General features: G+C 36.3%; 1 protein-coding gene across 5 annotated transcripts in view; it reads right to left on the bottom strand.

The window, feature by feature from the left end:
* LOC106137784 (potassium voltage-gated channel protein Shaw) overlaps positions 1-15944 on the bottom strand; it is a 67366-nt gene extending 51422 nt beyond the window's left edge. For 4 of the 5 annotated variants that reach the window (XR_001228697.2, XM_013338691.2, XM_013338693.2 and 1 more), the window contains exon 1: positions 15702-15944. The gene's annotated coding sequence lies outside the window, so the exon portion shown is untranslated. Of the gene's footprint in view, positions 1-12169; positions 12586-15701 lie in introns of those variants that run through there. The other variant, XM_060948859.1, reaches the window with a different exon arrangement.
* Between the last annotated feature and the right edge of the window lie 1340 nt (positions 15945-17284).

The following is a 17284-nucleotide window of genomic DNA, read 5'->3' as shown; positions in this document are numbered from 1 at the left end:
TTATAGTCTTATTAAACTACTAGCTTCCCCCCGCGACTCCGTCCAATGTATGTTTTTTTTGTGAATGCATCCCAAATATTGTTAAACAAGGTAAGTAAATTAAATATTCTAAACAGCCGGTAACCACACGGTCTTACGAGATACATAAAGACTGTTATTTATTTTCTACTCAGAAGGATTCTATTACCAGGGACGGGACGCGACCGTAGTGATCTCATTATGCAAGGAAATGAGAAAAAAATGATGAAAATACCCACTCCGGAGTGCATTTCAATAAGGTCTACATAATACCGGCATGAGACAATTTTGTTCGTAATGATTTTATAAAAATAAAAAAAAAGAATAGGACCACTTCATGTCGTTCCCATGGATGTCGTTAAAGGCGACTAAGGGATAGGCTTATAAGCTTGGGATTCTTCTTTTAGGCGATTGGCTAGCAACCTGCCGCTATTTTATTTAACCTTCTCGTTCTTTCAAAAAAGTTGGCTTGGTTGGTGGCAGGTTACTAGCTCATCGCTTAAAAGAAGAATCTGTGTGAGAAGTGTTGCGTTTGAAGGAAAATATAGTAGAAATTTCCAGAACTCTGAATTACCATTCACCTGAGTAACTTCGGATTCATTTAATCCTATTTATTTTGGCCGTTGATTTTCTTTGAAATCTGTTTTTATGATCTTACCTTGATGAGAGGCGCGGATCAGATTGTTTATTTAATACCTACCGTGAATGAATAAGTTTGAATTAACTCGGATATTTATAGACAGCCAGGTGGGTTTATGTTTTTTTTTTATACATAACAGACTTTTTGTGAAAAAGATAATGCTGCAGTGCAGTTTGTTACCGCTTCTTCTGCACTGACGCCTTGGAAGCGGCAGTGAACTTAGTTTTAAGTAATTTATTTGACGTCAACCAATGTTGTTAAACCATACGTTTTGACAATTATTAAGCGATATGAAGAATCCTATAATCTATACATATAATAAATCTGTAGAAAGGTCAATTCTGTACATTGAAAATATTGAAAAAATAAATAGCAGGGGGTGTTACTGGATCGATACCAAACATAAAAATGTGATTAAAAAATTTTTTGTCTGTCTGTCTGTATGTTCAGGCATCACGTGAAAACTAACGGTTCGATTTTGATGAAACTTGGTATAATTATACCTTATTATCCTGGGCATAAAATAGGATACTTTTTATCCTGGAAAAATACGAAGAAAAAAAAATCTTAATTTTTTAGTTTATCCATAGACGTTGTTCTGTAGAACCGCGAACACACGTTACGTTACCCGCAGTGGATTCAGCGCCGTAACGTATAGCCTCGAAAGTCGGATTTAGCTTGAACCGTTTGCGGCACACGCGGGCCGCTACTAATTTCTATGAAAAATACTTTAGTCCGGTCAATCTAGACATTCGAAGCTACATTAATTCCAATCAAGCTAAAAATTAGTATAATTGTTTAAAACACAATCAAAAGCATTATTTCAAAATTCCCCATGATTCCGGTTTAAGGAAAAAAATTACCCAAGGTCAAAGGTAAAAAATGGGTGTTTTGCGATTTTCTTCAAAACGGTAAGTTTTTCAAATCGGAAAATTATCTCAGATATAAATTGTAGATCATAAAGTTATCTATAAAAAAGGTATCAATATTTTTTTTTCAATAAAGCTACCGTTTCTGAGATATAACGATGCAAAAAGTTGCAAGCGTCATAATATGCACACGTTTCCACGCCACCTCTGAGGTAGTGTACTATTAGCGCGTTTTTTTAACATTTTTATTATTAAACTTGAAAAAGTCTGAAATAGGTTAGAATAAACACGTGTTTTCACTACGCAGTGGCACTCAAGACTAACTTTCGCATTTATTATTTTAAAAAATTAGAATAACCCTAAGTGAAGAAAATCATCTTAGGACAATAATAGAGATTAAAATTAAATCAAATTAAAACTAAAACTACTTATAAAAAGAAAGAAAAAAGATGACTACAAACTAAAATTTAATTTATAAATTGTACAGTCTCTACATAGCGTCAACATGCGGGAGTGTGCCCAGAAGGCTGACAGCATTGCCAATTTGAATGGCAATGCTGATTCTTTGAGCCAGATAATTTCCAGCCCTCCGGTCAAGAGATACCTCAATCAGCTTTTTTGATAATTGTCAGAAAAGCTGATTGGCAGATAGGCCCCCCGGTCCCAGAGTTTCTACCCCAAAAGGTTCAAAAGTATAGGTATGACTGATAACTACATATTTGCGCCTTATGAGGTTTTTTGCCTCATTTAAAGCAGAACCGGCCTTTGATTTATTACCTGAAGATGAGACGGCGCAAGTGTGTCGACGCAAGTAGCATCCCACACCAAAGGCCGCCCCAATCTTCAGGGTACCAAAGTCAGACCATCCGGTCTCTTGGCATCATCCCGAGCCAGACTGTTTGGTTCTAGAACGGCTGGAACATGGATGGTGGCAAGAGCACGGAGGATTATATTGTTAAGGGCGGCATGGCGCCCTAAACGGCCGGCACTCCTAGGGCATGAGAGGCCGTGGTGTCCATAGCCGTCAACGGTATCCCCGTAAGGACTACTATTATTAAAGACTAACGGTATTTCATGTGTTGAGCAGTCTGAGATAAAGCAGGTATACGACCCTAGCCACGCACACAATTAAACAGAGAGACAGATGTTGTCTCAAGGTTTCACTACAGTATAAATGAAGGGACTGGGTTGCATTATACTTATGTATATTTTATATTTTGAATTCAAGTTAAAATTACCGACAGAACAATATTTTAACTTATATTACTGCTACACTGAGTATATACGAGACGTGCTTATGCATATTATGACGCTTGCAACTTTTTGCATCGTTATATCTCAGAAACGGTACCTTTATTGAAAAAAAATATAGATAACTTTATGATCTACAATCTATATCTGAGGTAATTTTCTGATAAAACTTACCATTTTGAAGAAAATCGCGAAACACCCATTTTTTTCCTTTGACCTTGGGTAATTTTTTTTCCTTAAACCGGAATCATGGGGAATTTTGAAATAATGATTTTGATTGTGTTTTAAACAATTATTCTCATTTTCAGCTTGATGTGAATTAATCTAGCTTCATTCTTATTTTTTGGTCTAAATTGGCCGGACTACTAAGATGTCATTATCAGAGTTACTCAAAATGGAGAAATAAACCATCCACGCGATGACCGACATCCACGCGGACGGAGTCGCGGGGGAAGCTAGTAATGAATAAAAATTTTGAATTTGAATTTTGTGTGGCGTGGCGTCTGGCTGGTCATGCCGCCACCGCCAGCCCAGGTAGAAGGGGCAGCCCGAAAAGACCATGGCTGGACGTCGCAAAAGACGATATGCGAGCCAATGGACTGAAATCCGAGGACGCCGAAAACCGGACTAATTGGAGAGAGAAAGTCAGAAAGCGGACCCTGGGCCCCGAAACACTTCTGTGGAGGGTGCAGCCGGGAACACGCAGAGATGAGAGAGAGTTTTAATACCTAATTGAACCTTTAAATCTATAGTTTATATTATAAAGCTGAAGAATTTGTTTGTTTGTTTGAACGCGCTAATCGCAGGAACGACTTCGTTCGAACTTGAAAAAATTGTTTTGTGTTGAATAGACCATTTATCGAGGAAAGCTTTAGGCTATATAACATCACGCTGCAACTATTAGGAGAGTAGAAATAATGGAAAATGTGAAAAAAAAACGGGGAAAATTATTCATCCTTGAGGGCTTCAATGATGCCCAAAATAACTATTCCACGCGGACGAAGTCGCGGCTACAGCTAGTGCTTGAATAAAGTTAGGATTTATTATTTGAAGTCGTATTTTTGGTTTTCCGACACATCCTAAATTAACGTTGTTAATCTAGTCCTCTTCCTCCTGGTTTTTAGTCTAGGTTGCTTCCTCACCACTCTAGAGAAGCCTGGGTTAGGTCTTGGACCTTGGACCCTGGATTGGGCGAGTCAGGTTTTTACACAAAGCGAGTCCCATCTGACCTCCGCAACCTTTGCAGGTAAACCTAACCATATTGGATCAATCATACGCGTCCAGTTTCCTGAATGTGCAGGTTTTCTCACGATGTTTTCCCTCACAGTAAGAGCATCGGTTAGTATTCAAACTAATGTACATAACTTTCGAAAACAGTACATGGCCGGCGTGGGATTCGAACCTGTGATTTTCTGCGCTTCACGCATTTTTAGTGGCCTACTTACCCATTCGACCACCAACGCTGTTAATCTAATATTATACATAAAATATGTTCAAAACTTTTTAGTTTCTGTAAATATTTATTTCTGTGAGCTTATCTATGTATCTATTCGTATGTTTCTGAGATCGGATCGCATAAACAAATCGTTCTATACATATATTTGGATTCAATGATTGACATGGTATTTAGGAAATTTTCCTACTTTAAAATTAACATATACCACGTCTTTTGACCGGACGGAGTAAACAGAGCCAGCAGTGACTAGATACGAAGGCATGTTTAGTTTTTTGAGATGCCGAGTTTATAAACATCTTGGAAGTCCTTGAAGTTTGTTACTAACTTCGTTTATAGCCTCTGCTTATCTCCATGAAAAAGCATACATACATATGGTCACGTCTATATCCCTTGCGGGGAAGACAGAGCCATAGTCTTGAAAAGACTGAATGGCCACGTTCAGCTATTTGGTTGAATGAAAGAATTGAGATTAAAATAGTGACAGGTTGCTAACCCATCGCCTAAAAAGGAATCCCAATTTTGTAAGCCCATCCCTTAGTCGGCTTTTACGACATCCATAGGAAAGAGATGGAGTGGTCCTATTCTTTATTGTATTGGTGCCGGGAACCACACAGCACGGCATGAAAAAGCTCAGAAAAAAATTCAATTTATATTTTATTGAAATGAAGATTTGTTTTTTTTTTATTATATTTCATTGAGCTCTGATCGGGGATACATACGAGTATATGAATAACTTTGGTATGAAACCGAACTATTTACAAATTCTATGGAAATTACTTTTTTAGTTAGGTGGCCTCTGCTCTGTGGCGCAGCGGTACTGTGCCGACAGAAAAAGTTCGTTTCTCATCATGCCCTGGCCGGGATTCGAACCCGGGACCTCCGGTGACACAGACAAGCGTACTACCGCTGCGCCACAGATACCGTCAAATTAAATTTTTCGCATCATCCACATACATATATTATTTATCTGTTCATGATAAATGTTATCAATTTCCACCATTATATTATCGGTTATCAAATCCTACACGTATAATATAACAACCAAAACCAGAATAATATTTTAGATTTATAATTCTTTCAGAAAGGTTCGTATAGTAATTATGTTCACATACTTACCTCACCCGGGAACATAATACCGGTACAGAAATCAATAAGTTACCGTCGCGTGATTAGCCGACATAAAAATTGATGGTATCTCACGACCTGTTCGTTTCAGTTACATATATATATCTATTGATTTTGGGTGGTTTATTCGCAAATTATCACCTTTTCTTTTTAATTATAATTTGAGTGCATTTGACTGAAAGTGGAAAGAGGTAGTCTCTGCCTACCCCTCCGGGAAAGAGGCGTGATTTTATGTATGTATGTATGACTGAAGTCAATCATTGTTTGAATGTATGTAAAAAATGTATGTATGTATGTAAAATGGAAACCCTATCAATTCCGCGGGAACTCCGGGATAAAAAGTAACCCATATGTTATTATGGGTCTACAGCTATCTACATACCAAATTTTATCGTAATCGGTTCAGTAGTTTTTGCGTGAAAGTGTAACAAACATCCATACTGATATCCTGACATACAAACTTTTATATTATTAGTAGGATTCGTCTTTGAAAGTAAAACTTTACTGTAACAGTTATTTACAAAGGCATTTTTTTATGAAAACAGAATTCAGTTTTAGCTAACTGTATAATATTTTATCTCTCTCTTCAATTTACAAATAGGTGGATAACAAAAAAGTTTACATAGCTAATTGTATGGAGTGTTGGATCAGCTCGAAAACTCTTGATGCGATGAACCATTCGAGATAAGGTTAAGAAGTACTTCAGTGTTCTCATCTTGTGATCATGAAGAGGTTCTTAGAGCTTTTGTTATTATCGATTGAAATAGTTACATTATTTTAACCTTTTTGTATGGTACCAGCTATATAACGACCGCAAATGATGTTGGTTACTTTTTAATAGGAATCTTTATTAATATTATAAAGCTGACGAGTTTGTTTGTTTGTTTGAACGCGCTAATCTCAGGAACTACTAGTCCGAATTGGAAAATTCTTTGTGTTGTATAGACCATTTATCGAGGAAGCCTTTAGGCTATAAAACATCACGCTGCAACTTTTAGGAGCGAAGAAATATTGGATATGTGAAAAAAATGGAAATAATTATTCATCTTTGAGGGCTCCAATGATGCCCAAATAACTATTCCATGCGGACTAAGTCGCGGGCCCAGCTAGTACTATAATACTTGTTGGAATTTTAACGGATTTTTAACTGTGAATGGGACTGGGATTTAAAATACACATCATCTTCTTCCTCCTGGCTTTAGTCCCAGTTGCATCCTCACCACTCTGGAGAGGAGCCCGGTGTATGCCTTTGACCATGGATCTTGGATCGGGTGACCTTTACAGGTAACCTAACCTGTATTGGATCGTTTCATAGTATTATTAGGTATACTTCTTACCATTTTATTGTAAAATTTTATTCATCAATACGAGTATGCTGTAGACGTCAAGACATACATAACTGTAATCACGTTTATATCCCTTGCGGGATAGACAGAGCCAACAGTTTCCAAACTACCAGTACACCATGTTCAGCTGTTTGGCTTTATGATAGAATTGAGATTCAAACAGTGACAGATTGGTAGCCCATCGCCTAATAGAAGAAATCCAATTTTATATCCCTTAATCGCCTTTTCCGACATCCATGGGAAAGAGAGAGAGTCACTCACACTCCATCTCTTTCCCGTGGATGTCGAAAAAGGCGACTAAGGGATAGGCTTACAAACTTGTCACTTTTTAAATCTCAATTCTATCATTAAGCCAAATAGCTGAGCGCGGCCTATCAGCCTTTTTGAAAATCCTGACTTTTCGACTTCAATCCAGGATGTTTTGGTCAAATGTGCACCCCGAGCTCCTCTCAAGAGAGGTGCATCAAATAAAAATAAATATACTCTGTGTGGTTCCCGGCACCAATACAAAAAAGAATAGGACCACTCCATCTCTTTCCCATGGATGTCGTTAAAGGCGACTAAAGGATAGGCTTACAAACTTGGACTTCTTTTTTAGGCGATGGGCTAGCAACCTGTCACTATTTGAATCTAAATTCTATCATAAAGCCAAATAGCTGAACGTGGCCATTCAGCCTTTTCAAGGCTGTTGGCTCTGTCTACCCCGCAAGGGATATAGACGTGACCATATGTATGTATGTACCTACACATTCAGACAACTGGATGTGTAACCATGAATGATCCAATACGGGTTCAGGTTTCCCCAGCAAAGATCACGGAGGTCGTCGCTTCGGGTAAAAGCCGGACTTATCCAATCCAGGATTCATGGTCAAAGTTGTACCCCGGACTCTTCTCCAGAGGTGGTGAAGATGTAACCAGGAGGAAGAACAGACAAAGACCGTACGCGGCGGGCGGGGGAAACTTTACATACATACATAAAATCACGCCTCTTTCCCGGAGGGGTAGGCAGAGACTACCTCTTTCCACTTGCCACGATCTCTGCACACTTCCTTCGCTTCATCCACATTCATAACTCTCTTCATGCAAGCTCGGCGATTTCGGGTACTCTTGACCTGACCCTTTGTCAGGACGTCCTTAATTTGATCAAGATACGTTCGTCTAGGCCTTCCCACTCCGACCTTTCCCTCCACACTCTCCTTGTACATCTGCTTAGTCAACCTGCTTTCATTCGTCCTCTCCATATGACCAAACCACTAAGTAGTTTATATTTAATGCAACCACACATGTTACCGCATGTAACGTTATACAGCGTTTATAAGTTATAAAATAACGAATAGCCACTTTCTACAACCAAATTAAATGTTATTGGCATATAAAATATTCGGGTGTCTGTCCATTACGTTATTTTTAGAATTTAACGGGCGTTTTTTACAGCGTTCGGACGAGTTATTATAAATGGCTATTATTTTTGGTTGAGATAAGAGTAATTGGAGGAACTGCGGTTATTTATAGGTTACTTTTTTGGATGAGTGACTGACTTCAATATAAAAAACATAGCATCATAAATCTGACCTTACATACATATATATATAGTCAGCTCTATATTCCTGGGATATGCGGGGTAGACAGAGCCCGCAGTCTTAAAAAGGCTACGTTCAGCTGTATGACTGTATGATAGAATTGAGATTCAAATAATGACTTCGGCTAATGTTATTCTTCACGTGTCAAATATCGTTAGACTAAAGGACGATTTCTTGAAACCAATTCCATTATATACTGATAAATCAACAGGAACGTAGCTAATTCCAATACCACGATGAAAACCAGATGCACATCACTAAAATAAACAGGCAATGGTAAACCGGCCCAGTTTCATGGACGGGGGATCAATTTGTTTATTTTAAACTGTTTTGTTTAAGATACAAACCTGTATGGCACAATTCTATCTTAAAGCCAAATAGCTGAACGTGGCCTATCGGTATTTTCAAGACTGTTGGGTCTGTCTACCCCGCAAGGGATATAGACGTGATTATGTGTATGTATGTATGTTTGGCACAAAAGGTGATGTAAATAATTAACACGTTTAACAATAAAGAATATTTTATCTACTTTATATCTAAGTTTAAATAATGTGCCGTGTGGTTCCCGGCACCAATACAAACATGGATGTCGTAAGAGGCGACTAAGGGATGGGCTTATAAACTTACGACTCTCGTTTTAGGCGATGGGCTAGCAACCTGTCACTATTTGAATCTCAATTCTTTTATTAAGACAAACAGCTAATCGTCGCCTACCAGTCATTTCAAGACTTTTGGCTTCTGTGTACCCCGCAAGGGATATAGACGTGACTATATGACTGAATGAATAAAAGCGAAGTTTGAGCGAACGTCTTATATTTCAGTAATTCAGTAAAGTTTTTCGTGAATCATGCCCGCTCTGATTGATCGCCCGCCATTGTCAGTTGTTGCGCCAACATTATTAGGGAATCAATCAAATATTCATAATGAAATACTCATTAGCCGAAACGGTAGGTAATTGTTGCTGTATTAGCGGGCTTGGTTATGCTTTGGTCGGGTTTATTGCAGCTAAATCATCGTTTCATAAACTCGGGGGTTTTTAGACGATGGGTTTATAACGCGCTAAACAATTTATCAGTATTTTTAATCTCAAATTGTGTGGTTGTATAGTTGGTTCCCGGTACCAATACAAAAAAGAATGGAGCCACTCCATCTCTTTCCCATGAATGTCGTTATAGGCGACTGAGGGATAGGCTTACAAACTTGGAATTCTTTTTTAAGCGATGGGTTAGCAACCTGTCACTATTTGAATCTCAATTCCATCATAAAGCCAAACAGCTGAGCGTGGCCTATCAGTCTTTTCAAGACTGTAGCCTCTGTCTACCCCGCAAGGAATATAGACGTGATTATATTATTTATGTATGTATGAATCTCAGATCTATCATTTAGCCATACAGCTGCACGTGTTCATTGCCTTTTTAGTCTGTCTACCCCGTAAGAGATAAAAACTTTATTATATATATATATATATATATGTATGTATGTACGTCATAATCTTAAGCGTCGGTGGTCGAATCGGTAAGGTGCCTGGTTAAAACGCGTGATGCGCATAAAGACACCAGTTCGAATCCCATCTCGGCCATGGGCCAATGACTATTTTTGACGTAATGTACATTAGTTTGAATACTAACCGATGATTTACGGTGAGTGAGAAACATCGTGAGGAAACCTGCACATTCAGGCAACTGGATGTGTAACCATGATCGATCCAATACGGTTTAGATTCTCCTGCAAAGGTTGAGGAGGTCAGATGAGAAACGCTTCGTGTAAAAATCTGACTCACCCAATCCAGGATCCATGGTCAAAGGCATACCCCGGGCTCCTCTCCAGAGTGTTGTGGATGCAATTAGGACTAAAGCCAGGAGGAAGATGGAGGTACATAGACGAATAAATACGTTCATAGGGAACACTTCAAAAAACTTGACGGCCTCTGTGGCGCAGTGGTAGTACGCTTGTCTGTGACACCGGAGGTCCCGGGTTCGAATCCCGGCCAGAACTTTTTCTGATTGACCTGGGTCTTGGATGTTTATCTATATAAGTATTTATTATAAAATATAGTAGTTCGTTGAGTTAGTATCTCGTAATACAAGTCTCGAACTTACTTCGAGGCTAACTCAATCAGTGTAATTTGTCCCGTATATATATATATTTATTTTTTATAAAACCATTTCACAATGAACCCCAAAACAGAACAAGCCTCGCAGTTAAGTAGGTCACAAAAGTTATTTTTTAATACAAGGCAACGCGCCCCGTTATTTTAATTGGCGCCGGTGAAGGAATATTTGTAGCCCAATTATATTAATTAGCCCATCTTTTTCATTTGAATAAGTACCCTGAGTTTAGTATATGGATACTGGTAATGATTTGTTTCGCTCGTAAGGTAAGTATAATAACGACGGCGGCTTCGTGCGCGTAGAAAGATTCTGTTGATTTTAGGACCCGCTTAAATTTAGGGAAATCCACTTTTTGATGACAAAAGAAATTTAAATGGCAAATTTCAAGTATTTAGACCCAGCCCAGCGGTTTGGGAGTTGATATTATTATGTCAGTCAATTAATTAGTCAATGACATTTTTCATGTATGTATTTTGGAAAAGAGTTGTATTTTGTGGTTTTACAAATCCTTAGTTATGTGCCGAGTACTTCTCGGCACCAGTACAAAAAAGAATGGAACCACTCCATCTCTTTCCCATGGATGTCGTAAAGGCGACTAAGTTTAACTTAGTTCTGACTTAGTTTAACTTTAATAACAGTTAGTATATACTTAGTTTATGGTCTGTGCTGGCCATTCAAAAAAAAAAAATAGATGTAAAAAAATTGGCGCGAAATGAGTAATTACAACACTGCTTAAAATGTATAATAATAGTTTAAAAAAACTAAAAAACTACGCTTTTATTGCTAATCAAACTAAAAAATAGAAAATAAAAATTAATGACAAAGGAATTCAGTAGTAGCAAGTCGAACAATCAGTTATAGTCAGTTGTAGTAGTAATTACCTCGGATTAAAATTATAACAAAATTAAATTTATAAACAAAACAATTTAAATCAGAGTAAAAAGCGTGGGGTGCCTGATGTAGTAAATATTAAAATCATTCTATTAGCATATATTTATGACAAGAGAGTTATGAAAATGAAGTAAAATGCACCCCACGCTTTTTACTCTGATTTAAATTGTTTTGTTTATAAATTTAATTTTGTTATAATTTTAATCCGAGGTAATTACTACTACAACTGACTATAACTGATTGTTCGACTTGCTACTACTGAATTCCTTTGTCATTAATTTTTATTTTCTATTTTTTAGTTTGATTAGCAATAAAAGCGTAGTTTTTTAGTTTTTTTAAACTATTATTTATTTTCTATTTTTTAGTTCGATTTGCAATAAAACGGGTAGTTTTTTAGTTTTTTTATACAATTATTTTTTGGAAGTTAACACTTCTGGTATAACTATCTTACTAGAAAAGAATTTCGCAACCATGCGCCCATCGCCGGAGGTTTTCACAACTAACTTTCTTAAAGTTATATGTGGCCTGATTGGATTAAATCTCATAATATTCTCATCATCATGATTCTTTTTAAGGCGATGGGCTTGCAACCTGTCACTATTTGAATCTCAATTCTATCTTAAAGCCAAATAGCTGAACGTGGCCTATCAGTCTTTACAAGACTGTTGGCTCTGTCTACCCCGCAAGGGATATAGACGTGATTATATGTATGTATGATGATTGTTAAACCCAGTTGAAAAGAATTTTATAGTGATAAATCACTGTTAATAATATTTTTGACTATCCAGCAAACGTAATAATTTTCGATTGTGGCCTTGCCAGGAATCAAACCACAAGATTAAGAGGCAGATTGATACAGGAACAAAAATATTTCAATCATACCTTCACTGCCTTTACAACCAGGAACGCAACAAAGTTTATCTGAAGACATCGTGGCACTTTTGTTGTAAAATCTGTCTTTCACAAAAACAAACACAAACTTGGGACTCCTATCTCAAATAATAAGGTACTTTTTACAGGAGTCCTATCTCAAAATATCTGCACAACACAGTAAACACAGTCAAGAGTCCAATCTCAGATGATAAAATCACACGAATATCCGGAAGAACAAAGCTCGACTCAACGGAAGATTCCAAACTCCAAATAACGACAAGTTATCAGCACAAAACAAAGTGCAAATAGGTAAATACACAGGCACCGGTAAAAAACAACAGAAAGAAAGTTTACAGGTGTTCGAATCGAATTCAATCAAAACTTACTGCAAAACTTATTTGACATAAAAATCTGTCACTCATTTTCCAAACAAGTATTACAGTGTTGCTATTATAAATAGGCAAAAGATACCTAATGTTAATTCAAGAATTGCATTAATATGTTAAATACGTATTAAATATCGCAAAGTTCTGTAGGTAGTAACTTTATTCTTGTATTTTTGTAAATTTAGTTGTTCAATTTTCATTTATTACTTTTGTTTTATTACTTATATATTTTTTATTGTTTTAAAATATTCTACTAATTCTACTATGGTTTCTAATGGTAATTCTAAATGGAGCAATGCGATGAAATAAAGAAGCATCAGGTTAATAGTAACATTGTATGGAAATATATTACATCTCTTTTTGACTCATTATACGTCAGAACTTGGTTTCTTGTATGGAGATTACTGGCACTGGTGCTATCTCTGTCTCTCTTACTCTCATACGAAGGATCTAAAAATGAATTTATTAATCCTGGCAGTTTTATTAAGGATAATGAGAAACTCTTATCAAAATATTGCATTGTCATCGGTCCTTGATACGTGTGCAAAGTTTCAAGTTGATCAGACGTTTAGAAATCAGTGAAAATTAAGCTCAAAGATTCCGTTACATACATACATACATACATACATACATACATACATACAACCCAAGCTAATAAAAGCGTAGTAAAAATAAGTGCATTATAATGTTTTTTACCACTATAATTATTTTGAGGGTAAATCCTGACACTCTATTAACCCGTTAGAACATGAGCCGTGAAAATATTAACACGACCATGAATAATTAATTCAGTTTGAAGGACATCAAAGGTCGTTAACACCAGATGCTGAGCAAAGTTTCACAAGGAGGTTCAAATCATTAATTTATGTCAAAGTTAAGCTGGTTACCGCTTTGGCACTTGTGTGAGCACAAGATAACTATGTTTTAAGATATGTATATGTTTAATTTAAATACCACTAAATATTTTAATTAATTAAATATGGCGCGGCTCACACTGTGACACTTGCTGACACCTTTTTGGTACATTTTTGGTTGTAAATTGTCATATTTTAATGTTTATATACATACATACATATGGTCACATCTATATCCTTTGCGGGGTAGACAGAGCCAACAGTCTTGAAAAGACTGAATGGCTACGTTCAGCTATTCGGCTTAATGATAGAATTGAGATTCAAATAGTGACAGGTTGCTAACCCATCGCCTAAAAAAGAATCCCAAGTTTGAAAGCCTATCCCTTAGTCACCTTTTACGACATCTATGGGAAAGAGATGGAGTGGTCCTATTCTTTTTTGTATTGGTGCCGGGAACCACATGGCATCTGTCGGTAAACTGTCATACATATTTTAATTTGTATTTTGTACCAAATAAACATTTTTTCTCTCTTTCTTTAACAATAACGAGATGACTGAAAGGCCACGTTCAGCTAGATTGATAATGGAATTGAAATTCAGATAGTGACAGGTTGCCAGTCCAATGTCCAAGTCCTAAGTTTAATTTATTATTTTTTAAATTTGATACTTTTAAGAAACGAGTGCCGTGTGGTTCCCGTCATTAATAAAAAAAGAACAGGACCCATCTCTTTCTCATGGATGTCGTTAAAGGCGGCTTAGGGCTAGGCTTATTAACATGGGACTCTTTTAAGCGATGGGCTATCAACCTGCTACTATTTGAATATAATATTAATAGCTGAGAAGAGAAGAAAGAGAGTAGAATATAATAATAGCTAAACGTGGCCTGTCAGTCTTTCAGATGCTAGCTCTGTCTACCCCGCAAGGGATATAGACGTGATTTTACGAATTAATGAAGAAAAAGCCAGAAAAAGCTTACTTTCAGTCAAAGATTCCCAAAAAAAAACAAGGAAAAGAGTAATTTTCCTGCAAAGGGAATGAAAAGGCTTATCAATTGACGGCTTTGCGCGGTTTTCGTTAAGAAATGGGTTATCAGTACTTTTTATGACGCTATAAAATGTTAAAGGGATTATTACTACAACATGATGCCGGTGAAATTGTTAGTTTGTCAATACTTTTATTTGACGATGTACAGTTGCGGGCAAAAGTGCGTCGATAACAATTAATCTGGAGTTTTTTTTTTAAATATTTTTGTTTTTTTTTAATAAATATATAAATAGTTTTTATTTATATCCGTAGTGCTTGTGAAAATCATCATATTTAAATCTTTATTTACAAAGTTCTTCCGTTACCGACTGGCTTGACCCTACATTATGTACAGTCAGCTTCAAAAGTACATTCACAACTTTTAAAATATTTACTTTGAACGTTGTTAGATTATGGATTATTGAATTTCTCTTGTCATAGATCGATAGATAAATTCTTTATTGCACCATAAGATTAAAACATTAAAAACAGCACAAAATAGGCAGAAATGGTACAAAGGTGGACTTTTCGCCAATGCAATCTCTTCCGGTCAACCTTTTGGTGGAAGAAAAGAAAATTGAGTTAAGTGACCTCTGTCTACCTGGTGAGGCACGAAGACGTGTAAAGTATGTATATATTAATATCTAAAATACGACTAACACAACATCAATTGAAAAAATCGGAGTGGAATTGAGTTAATAAAATCTTTTGGTAATTAATAGGTATAGTATTATATTTTGAGATCGATTTGATATAGAGAAAATCGTACTAAAATAATGTTTCGATGAAGTCCAAAAAATGTAAAAATAAAATGCTATTCTAAAATAATACAAGTACACAATGTAAAAAAAAAACACTGTTTAAGAGAAATGTGAACCAAAAAATCATAAAGTTATTTATAATAATATACTTGACATTTGATAAAGTCTGTACTTATAAATGCACGTGACTGCACGCGCGTATCAAAAATAGTAAAGCTATTTAATAAGAATTACTTTTATAATTTATTGTTATAAGAATTCTAAATTAAGATCAATAGAAACGTATGGCATTCCAGAAAATTCTTACATTTCTAGATAAACCTAGACCTCCATAAGGTAACATATAATTAATTTCTAATTACAAATCACTTCCCCAAATTTTGGGAAAACATGAAAGCAAATTTGACGGCCGCGATTAGTGCTGCGAAACACGTCACACAAACAGAGAAGTAAATGGTGGAAATTGCTTAAAACTACACTCACCCCTTCACGCAACAAAGTAATTTAATTTACCGACCTGTGTCAAATGTGCTTAGTGCCAGGTCCAACAAAATCGGCACGCCACTGCCGCACTGCCGCTGCTGGCATGAAAAATTCAGAAAAAAAAATAAAAAAAAAACAAACAAAAAAAATAAACACTTCACCGAACCAGCCGTTGGTTCCGTTCGTTTTTCAAACGAGGCACTTTTGAAATTCGAATCCCATGTTTAGATTTGTGGTGATATTCGCTTGGTGGCGCTGCGTGCGCCCACCGAGGCGATCTGCGCGTCACTGTATTCGAATTGGTTTGCGGGCGCATGCGTCTTTGAATTCGTGTGCGTGTGTACGTAGAAACATTTCATTTTGTAATGAACTGAAAAGGTATATTCTACTCGATTTTCCACCTTAGCGTATTGAAAATAAAGTTTATTTTCAGTTAAGTCTTAAATGAAAGGGTGAGATTCAAGTTTGAAAATGTTCTCGTCCCTTTCTTTCGTAGTGTGTTAAAATGTATTTGAATTTTAATTGAGCACAACAAAATGCGGGAAATATGCTTCAATACTACTAATGTTTACTTAAAATTTAGGTCAACGAACATACGATAAGTAATTATTAAGTAACAGGTACAAGTTAGCTTAAGTTCTCTGTCAGACCCAATGGTTGACTGGTAGATAATGCTTTTAGCATTAACTCCGCCAATTGTCCTAAACATTTTTTTTTTTTAAATAAAATATACTGATTGAGTTAGCCTCGAAGTAAGTTCGAGACTTGTGTAACGAGATACTAACTCAACGATACCATATTTTATAATAAATACTTATATAGATAAACATCCAAGACCCAGGCCAATCAGAAATGTTCTTTTCTCATCATGCCCTGGCCGGGATTCGAACCCGGGACCTATGGTGTTACAGACAGGTGTACTTACTACCGCTGCGCCACAGAGGCCGTCAAATCCGTATTTTGTACAAAAAAGTTTAAATAACAAAGTAAAATTTAACTGGAAAATTTTTAAAAATTTACATAAATACCTACATATAATCAAGTCTATATCCTTTACGGGTTAGATACAGCCAACAGTCTTGAAAATACAGAAAAGCAACGTTCAGTTGTATGGCTTAATGATGGAATTGAGATTCAAATAGTGACAGGCTTTTAAAATTGGGATTCTTCTTTTAGGCTATGGGCTAGCAACCTGTCACAATTTAAATCTCAATTCTTCATCAATCCAAAAAGCTGAATGTGGCCTATAAGTCTTTTGAAGACTGTTGGCTCTGTCTACCCCGCAAGGAATGTAGACTATATATGTATGCATGTGTCATATTAATTATCAGATTTTTTCTCTCTTTTACCATTTTATGTGCCGAATTTTAATTGTTGACTTCAAAGCAAATATGAGCTTGTAAATAATATTACTTACATGCCACGTAAATCAATGAAAAGTTTTTAAAAACACAGGTTGGGATTTGATCTGGAGCCAGATTAGATCATGTTCGCTTTAGCGAATGTAGATATACTTAATACCGTATTCGTCTCTTACGAAAAAGAGATAGAACCTCCATCAACCAAAATTATGCTAAAAAAGATGAAAATTTGTTAAATGAGTTATCCTTTATCATG

Source organism: Amyelois transitella, chromosome 17, assembly GCF_032362555.1.
Source record: "Amyelois transitella isolate CPQ chromosome 17, ilAmyTran1.1, whole genome shotgun sequence".
NCBI classification, from domain to species: domain Eukaryota; kingdom Metazoa; phylum Arthropoda; class Insecta; order Lepidoptera; family Pyralidae; genus Amyelois; species Amyelois transitella.
This window is presented reverse-complemented; position numbering and strand designations above follow the sequence as displayed.